Raw genomic sequence first — 9371 nt, forward strand, 5'->3', positions numbered from 1 at the left:
GGTCGCGAGAGCCCTTCACTCCCCAACATTATCAATGCCATCAAGCGTGAAGAAACAGGCCAAACCGAAACATAAACGATATACAGCGTATTCACAATCAATTTATAGACTACCAGTTTAGAAAGAGCTTTGGGCGCTTGAGTGTGTCCTGTAGTCCGGACGGAAGTGCTACGGCGCCTGAAACTGTACCCACCAATAGCATGAAAGCGTACATGAAACGCGACGAAGTGGAGCTTGCATGTTGGGCAAGCACTGCAGCAGCAGGCTTGCCACTGTGCCTGTGCAACACAAAGCACTCTATACAACGAATATTGCAGATTATTGATTTTTTAAAAATTCAATACATTCGAACATATGGGGAATTATCCCTTTTTCAATTGCTTACGCATGAAGTGAGTTTATTAATTGGGAGTTCAGTAGAACATCGATAACATTATCACCCTTACAAAAATGAAGCTTACCTCTTAAATGATTTTGTTGTACCTCCAACGCATTCACGATAAATACAGGCTCATCTGCTCGTGTCAGCTGCACTTACGTCTCTATTGCAACGGCATCTGAATCGCTTGCTTCATCGGCTTTCTTTGATTGGGAACTTATGGGCAGCGCATCTGTGGGCAGTGTACGTACTGGAATATTGAATTCAGGACATACGCATTTGTATTGGCATAGAATTTTTCTCCCAGTTTCTTAACTTACCAGCATCTACCTGCTCCAGGTGTCCATAATCGATGTAGTGTACTCCGATGTCATCTTTGGCAATCTGAGGTGTTACACGTGCGCGATACCAATGTTCATCGCTACTCAATGCAACGCAAAGGTGTTCCGGTTCAAATTCAGCGTGAGAAGTCCCTAAATTCCCATAGTAGTTATGGTATGGTTGATTGACATTTTTAATAAAAACGGATCAAAAAAAAAAAAAATGTTTCTAAAGGTTCTTCTGGTGTCGCTTTATCATTGGTATATACTGTTGCTAATTTTCGGCGTGCATCACGTTCCAAACCTGCATGACAATAGACCAACTGATAGGCGCGTGTAACGCCAGCAAAGCTGTCGCCACAGTGGGAAGGCATACGCGTAATTGATTGAAATTGCATATGACTATGGCGGATCATTCTCGTGATTGTAGGAATAGCAAACATTTTCTATCTCCAGTTACATCACGACTAGGAAATGCGAGAACGTAGAAAATAGATTGACACAATGAGAAGAAACCCATATTTGCTTCTAGCGAAGCAGTTTGAAGATATTAATCATAGCCTTGTATTTACTGACGCCCCCAATACAGCTCTTTTAGATAGCTTTGCAGTACGGTTAGCAACACAAATTTTGAACGCGGTAAGACCTACCTGGTCCTTCGTAACCAACAGCAGCTCGTCGTATAACCACAGAGATATTTTGGATTTTATATTTTATCCCCCAATGAGGATAAGCAAGCTTCTGTGCGAGGGTACCCTTAAAACTATATATAATATCAAAACTGCACATGGTGCGTATTGTGTAAAAGCAATAGCACCTTAGCGAGGTCCGAAAGTAGGATTGTCCAAAATTTGTGCAGCTGTGATTTTTGAGTGTGCTTTCTCGTCATTAATATCATCGATGAGAGTTTGTTGAAGTTCACACTTGGCCTCGTGACTGGCCTGCGCTGTATGTAGTTTATGATTTCAAGGAAAACCTGTTTTTAAATACTCGTCAGTACGTTTGTTTGGTGGGAAAAAGTTCATTAGTTTTTGAGAGCTTGTACCGGATATGCCATGCCCTTCTCCAACTTAAACGCGACAAATTCGTCGCGAAGAAAATCTAAAGCCATGCCATCTTTAATCAAATGCTCGTTGTTTAGTACCAACAACACATTCGGGGGAATAGAACCATCAACTAAACAGAGCGCTATCATACGCGCAAGTTTGGTACGTGCACTTGGTGTAACACCTTTGATGAAGACAAGTACCTTCTGCCCTTCCTATTCAAACATCTTCTCTAAGTACTTATATCGACGCATGAGCTTGACGAATACATGCTCATGGCTGCCTATCGTCTCAATGTCTTCTCTCTTTCATATTCTCCGGCCTTGATGCGCTGACCTGATAGCAATGGTCGTTCAATTTTTTGACTCATACAATAAATTGAATTAAAACCAAAAAAAAGGCTCGGCCGAGAAAATTAATGAAACGCGAAAAATGTTGAGTTCAATATATCCCCGCAGACATCAGTCATTTTGCGAGATAACGCCAAAAACCTGCAAATATATCAAAGAAAATTCATTAATAAAGTGCACAAATGGGCATCGCAAACAAGGTGACAACTGACGGCGCGGCCGACGCCGCAGTTGGAGCACCCCTTTTGCGATGCCGTTAACCTGAAAAACACTAAAACCGGAACGATACCGGCATACTTACCCATCCACTGTTCTGGATCTCCACCACCAGTCACCTGAAAAAGAAAGGAAAATGTATTAAAAATCTGAAATAACATAAAAAATATTTATTTCAGTAAAATTATTACAAAATATTTTACCACTTACCTTTTTTGTCCAGCAACGCGTAAAACTGCACATGAATTGAAGCAAAAAACGGTAAAATAAATCTTTCGATTCATTTTTTTTTTTTTTTTGCTTCATTCTCTATACTGGAAGGCATATTTGTAACCAACGTATGTACATATGTATGTATGTATGCCTACTTGGTTCGGCATATTCTATTAGTGCTGCATCAAATGACGCACACTGATACCGAAAACCCGCAAAAGGAACAAAATCGGGATCGGCTTTTTTGACCCGGGCAGTCCCAAAACATACTTACGCACAAAAAATAAAGGCAAACACCTCCTTAAAAAATTAATTGCTCTCACAATATATATAAGTATGTATTCATATATGAGTATGTTTATAAAGAAAATAAAAGGTACATGTGTTAGTAATTCCAACTAACAAAAAAAAAAATCCTGATTAGTATTAATAGTTTGAAGTATCGTATTTTACAACTGGCGGAGGGTAAATATTATTTCCCATTCAAAAGTTATCACTAAAAACAGGTTTTGTAAATATGAACTCCCGATGCAGCCAGTCCATTTTGATTACAGAACCTGGAACGCCAGACATGTAGGATAAGCCCTATCCATTAAATAATGTTAACTATTATATCATAGGTCCGATTTACTGAAATTTCAAAAGAATATATGGTTTTCACTGCGAATTAAATGCGTTACAATATTTGACTACTTAATTTAATCGAAATGTTAATTTTACTTAGATTTGTTTATATTTAACTCTAACTAGTCGTATTATTGTAAAATAACTTTAAGGAAATAAATATTTTACGACTATCATTTTATTAAATGATTGAAACTATAATCGCCGAAATGTATGTCAAAAATCCCCATTTTCAAATCTATTCATTTTTGTTTGGAGTGGCATCATTGATAAATGTTATAAAAATGTGCATTTTGACAGCGCTCTCTCGAAACAAAGAGTTACAAATCCATTCATCTATGATAATGACTTTTAGTACCGCTGTTATGGGTAGGAGCTTGTTCGGTAGGCATCGGTTTCTTGTGCTCGTTTGATACAGGCTCGCAAGCATAATTGGATTCACATTCTAAAGTGGGCGCGTTGTCTGAAGGTATGTTCGCTTTTGTTGTGTGGAGATACTTGCTGTTTCTACGATATTTCCTGCCTTCAGGAGTTTCCACTATTGCTGAGCGTGGATTTGCGGTCAACTCGACCACTTTAGCTGGTTTCCATTCGCGGTGACCTGTTTGCATTCTGACGTTGTCGCCTGTTTTAAGCGCTGCGCGAGGTATTGCGACCCGATCGACGTAGCGTTTCTGACTGTTTCGCAGTTCATGCAATTCTTCTGCGACGCCAATTACGACTTTTGGTATTAAGTAAGATTTTTCAGTCGGTAGAGTAGTACGGGTTTGGCGGCTGAATAATCGTTGGCTTGATGATTTTAGTATTTCGTTGCGTGGAGTATTTCGCAGCAGTAACATCGCTAAGTACGGATGGCTTCCATCATGCCAACACTTCTTTAAAATACCTTTTACGGTTTGAACGTTGCGCTCTGCGAATCCATTGGATTGAGGCTAATGTCGAGACGAAATTCTGTGCAATTTGTCGTGAACTCTTTAAATGCTTGGCTACTGTATTGTGGACCTCCATCGGATTCGAGTATTTCGGGAATTCCGTGTACGGAGAACCACTGACGCAAAAAATATTTTCACGAATAGTAGCATCACTAAGCTATACCATCACTAAGGCGATGCTAAGGCCATGCTAAGCGATATATACGTCAATAATCAAATCATGTATACACATATATAAGGCAGCCGAGAAATGTCACACACAGATGCATTTACTTATACGCCTATGTGTGCGGCAGAAACTGTAAACTACAAACATTCAAATCAATAATTCAATCATTATGTATCTACATAAACGAATAAATAATTGCGTCTACACATATGTACCATGTACGTATACGAGCAGCGGAGAGTGAATACGCAAACACATGCATATATCTGAGATACTCCTATAAGTATGCAATGAGAAAAACTATAAAATTGTGCAATTGTAGTTACAGCTGAGATTTTTGAGAGCTAATGGACTAATAGATTCTGAAAGCGCCTAGAAAATGCGAATGTTAAAATCAAAGAGTATAAAACGCGACAGATGTAGAGGCGCTGGAATTCAGTTTGATTTGTGTTGTCAAGCAGTTACGATCAAGACGATATCTAGCGAGCAATAGCAGTATTATTTTGAAAGTCAGTTTCATTTAAGCTATCAGTTTGGTTATTACGCTATTCGTTGTACAGTTTGAGTGTTATTGTGAAGTATTTTAATAAAGGCCATTTTTCCGTTATTCATTATTGGAGTTATTTATTCAACAGTTTAGCGATACGAACCTAGCAAAAGGGCAAATAAGAGGATTTGCAAGTAAATTCGTTACAATTGGTGTCAGAAGAGGAATTGTTGAATAAATTCCAGAGGAAAACAAGGACATGGCAAAGTTCAGTGAATTGATGATCCAGTAACTAAAGAAGGAGTTCGAGAGCCGTGGATTGAATACAAGCGGCGTTAAACTTGAACTTCAGGCACGGCTACGAGAGGTAATGGAAGCAGAAGGAATTGATGTGGAAGAGTGTGACTTTCATCTTGATGGCGAGGAAATAACAAAAATGGAAGAAACACCGCATACAATGGCGAACACAGACCTGAACATGATTTTGGCTGCAATATCGGCACAAATGTCCGAAATGTCATCTCAAATATCCACCAACATGTCATCTCAACTGGAATCGCAAAAGACAGATATTACATCCAAGATGGAAACTCAGCTGGAATCGCAGGAGGACCGTATAACAGCGAAGATTGAAGCACAAGAGGCACGAATAACAGAAATGTCATCACAAATTCTGTTCCTTTCTAGGTCTTCAAGCAACAGTTTGAGAAGACCGCAGCAGTGAACAACTGGAATGCGGAAGATAAAGTTGCTGCACTGTTCGTGGCATTGAAGGGGCCAGCAGCGGAAATCCTACAGACGATTCCCGAAGGAGAGCGGAACAATTATGAAGCATTGAAGGCTGCTCTAGAGAGACGATACGGAACTGAGCATAGGAGACAGATATACCAAATGGAGTTGCTGAACCGGTTCCAGAGGCCTGGCGAAACATTTAGCGAATGCGGATGCACCCGTGGAATACACTGAAAGGGTAAAGATCCAGAGTTTCATAAATGGCATACGGGACGTGGAAACGAAGCGAGCTACATACGCAAACCCAAAGCTCACATTTGCTGAAACGGTATCACATGCATTGACTCAGGAAACGGCCTCACTATTGAGTAAACCAGCATACAAAGCTCATCGTGTGGAAGTGGAAAGACCAGATTGGGTAGACACAATTTTGGAAGCACTGAAGGGATCACAACAGAAAAATGCCGGAGTTATTAAATGTTTCAAGTGCGGCAACCCAGGTCATATTGCACGACATTGCAGCAGCGGTCCCAATAGCTCCAACAATGTGGGTGGTCGTAAACGCAGAGCAGATGGTGATGAGCAAATATCCAAGACCACTCAATCGTTAAACTAAATCGAGTCAGCCGCAAGGGGCGACAGCTGGCTCCCTCAATTAAATGCCCCATAATCTCTATTTCGCAAATTGGAAGAAGGTCAAGCAATCTTACTGTTGGAGGACATGCGGATGGAAAGGAACGGTTACTGACTGTAGATACGGGTGCATCCCATTCCATCATTCGATCGGATTTAGTCAACAAGAAGATAAGACCATTGCTTGGAGCAAGATTACGTACAGCCACGGGAGAGGACACCCAGGTAATTGGAGAAGTAGAATGTGAAGTCGCAATTGGGAACGTCACGGTAGTACACAATTTTATAGTGGCAGAAATTGTTGATGAAATCATAATTGGAGTGGACTTACCACGTACCACTTAATTTCGGCTCCGAGAGAGGCTACAGCAGTAAACGAGTGCTGGTGGAAGAGAGTCAGCAAATACCACAAAAATCAGAAGCAGTCATCTGGGCAAAGGTTGATGGAGATTGTGGGACAAACAAATTGTGGGTTGTCGAAGCAGCAAACAAATCAGCACTAAACATACTTGTAGGAAAAACCCTGGCTATGACAAAACAGGATGGACGTATTCCGGTAAGAGTACTCAATGAGTACAAGTTACCACTCAAACTGACTAAAGGAGCTATTTTGGGAAGATGCCAAGAGGCTGAAGTACTTATTAACTGTGAACAGATCCAGGAACACGTTTAAGCTAGTAATACTGATATTTCAAATGACATCGCTGCATGGACGCAGGGGCTAGAGGAAGCATATCAGAGTAAGGCAAAAGAACTGCTCCTAAAGTACGCGAAAATATTCGACCAGGATGATTCTAAACCAGGCCGTACCAACGTTGTGAAACTTCAAATTGACACTGGAGATGCGAGGCCGATCCGTCAAGCTCCACGCAGTGTTCCACTGGCGAAGCAGGAAGTTGTGAGTCAAATCATTCAAGAAATGAGCGACAGCGGCGTCATTGAACCATCAGCTAATCCATGGAGCTCACCGGTAGTACTTGTAAAGAAGAAGGATGGAAAAGTGAGGTTTTGCGTGGACTACCGAATGACGTTACGAAAAAGGATAGCTACCCATTGCCAAGAATTGACGACACTCTGGACTCGCTATCTGGTACGAAATGGTTTTCCACGCTGGACTTGAAAAGCGACTACTGGCAAGTGGAGGTGAAGGAGGAAGATAAAAAGCAAACAGCCTTCAGTGTCGGTGATGGTCTTTGGCAATTTACAGTGATGCTTTTTGGACTTTGTAATGCACAGCTACTTTTGAGAGACTCATGGAATAGGTACTGAAAGGACTACATTGGAAAACATGCTTGGTGTACCTGGACGACATCATCGTATTGGGCAAGAATTTTGATGAACATCTTAGGAACTTGGAGGAAGTTTTCCAGAGAATAGCTGGCGGTTGTCTGAAGTTAAGTCCCAAAAAGTGTGCGCTGTTTAAAAAGGAAGTAAATTATTTGGGTCACAAGGTAACGACAGAGGGCATCTGCACTGCGAACGAAAAGATAGAGGCTGTAAAGGATTGGCCAAGACCACAGAACCTACATGAATTAAGAAGTTTCCTTGGGCTGTGCACATATTACCGCCTTTTTCCAGCGTAGCCCATTGCCTCCATGAGCTTACAAGAAAAAATAGAGCTTTTGAATGGAAGAAGGAGCAAGAAGTGGCTTTCCAAACATTGAAGGAGCGCTTTTGCATTGCCCCAATGTTAGCATATCCTATTCCCATTTATTCTAGATACAGATGCGAGTGGATATGCTATAGGAGGCGTGTTATCACAACTGGTCGATGGACAGGAGAAGATAGTTGCATATTACAGCCGTTCGATTGGAAAACCAGAGAGGAACTACTGTGTTACGCGGAGAGAGCTGTTGGCATTGGTAGAGTGCATTAAACATTTTCACAAATACCTCTACGGCCAGCGATTCCGTGTCAGGACAGATCACGCAGCGTTGTAATGGCTTCTGCAGTTCCGTAATCCGGAAGGACAATTGGCACGGTGGATCGAGCGACTACAAAGCTATGACTTTTCCATTGAGCATCGAAAAGGTAGTACCCATGTAAATGCCGATCCAATGTCACGAAAGCCATGTAGTTTGGAATACAAGCACTGTTCAAAGGCCGAGGCTAAAGAAGACATTATAGATGTCCGGCTAATGACTATAACGTGTACGGATGAATGGGACAAGGAACAACTAAGAAAGTGTCAGCTAGACGATACAGATCTGTCACATGTTATGCAAGGGCTCGAACGAAACGAAAGACCAAGCAGAGAGGAGATGTCAGCAGAGAGTCCCATTACGAAGTCATACTGGGCACAGTGGAACAGTTTAGAATTGATATCCGGTTGCTAGCATCGAGTATGGGAGAGTGAGGATGGTCAATGCAAGAATAAACTGATAGTTGTTCCCAGAAAGAGGATTCCTGACATGCTCATGTCATGTCATGTCATGTGGGCTGCACAATGGTCCAAGTGGAGGTCATCTTGGAATCACGAAGACACTCGAGAAAATTAAGCAGAGATTCTATTGGGTTGGTTGCCGTCAGTCGGACACCGAGTGGATTGCCAATTGCGAGGTATGCAACAGAGCGAAAGGGCGCAAAACCCGAAGTCATGGCCAGATGAAGCAGTATATTTCAGGTGCACCATTTGAAAGGATCGCCATGGATGTCGCAGGTCCATTTCCTACTAGCAACCGCGGAAACAAATACGTACTGGTGGTTATGGATTATTTCAGTAAATGGCCAGAGGTATACCCAATCCCAAACCCAGAAGCAGAAACAGTAGCAGAAGTGAAGTGGAATAAGAGCTGAGAGAGATACACGATCTGGTAAGGCAACGAGCAAAGATTATTAGTCACAAGATGAAAGCGAGGTACGATAAAGCACTTAATTCGGAAGGGTTTCAGGAAGTAGATTGGTGCTGCTATACAACCCACAACGAAAAAAAGGTTTGTCCCCGAAATTGCAGTGTAACTGGGAAGGCCCATACAAAGTTGTAAAACGGATCAACGATGTAGTGTACCGCATAAAAACCACTACCAAACCACCAACCAAAATGAAAGTGGTTCATTTGGAGAGATTAGCAGCGTTTAGATCGAGAGATTTGTCTGATCGGGACGATCAGACTTAGGTGGAGGGCAGTGTCACGGATATTAGCATCACTAAGCTATACCATCACTAAGGCGATGCTAAGGCCATGCGAAGCGATATTTACGTCAATAATCAAATCATGTATACACATATATAAGGCAGCCGAGAGATGTCAGACACAGATGAATTTACTTA

General features: G+C 41.6%; 1 long non-coding RNA gene across 1 annotated transcript; it reads right to left on the reverse strand.

Annotated features, from left to right (window-relative positions):
- Positions 1 to 458: 458 nt before the first annotated feature.
- Positions 459 to 2812, reverse strand: LOC137235409 (uncharacterized). The gene is made up of 4 exons (XR_010947881.1): positions 2522 to 2812; positions 2397 to 2430; positions 700 to 2236; positions 459 to 629 (listed from the first exon to the last, which is right to left on the reverse strand). It is a non-coding gene; the product is annotated as an uncharacterized lncRNA (long non-coding RNA).
- Between the last annotated feature and the right edge of the window lie 6559 nt (positions 2813 to 9371).

Source organism: Eurosta solidaginis, chromosome X (assembly GCF_040869045.1).
Source record: "Eurosta solidaginis isolate ZX-2024a chromosome X, ASM4086904v1, whole genome shotgun sequence".
In the NCBI taxonomy this organism is placed as follows: Eukaryota; Metazoa; Arthropoda; class Insecta; order Diptera; family Tephritidae; genus Eurosta; species Eurosta solidaginis.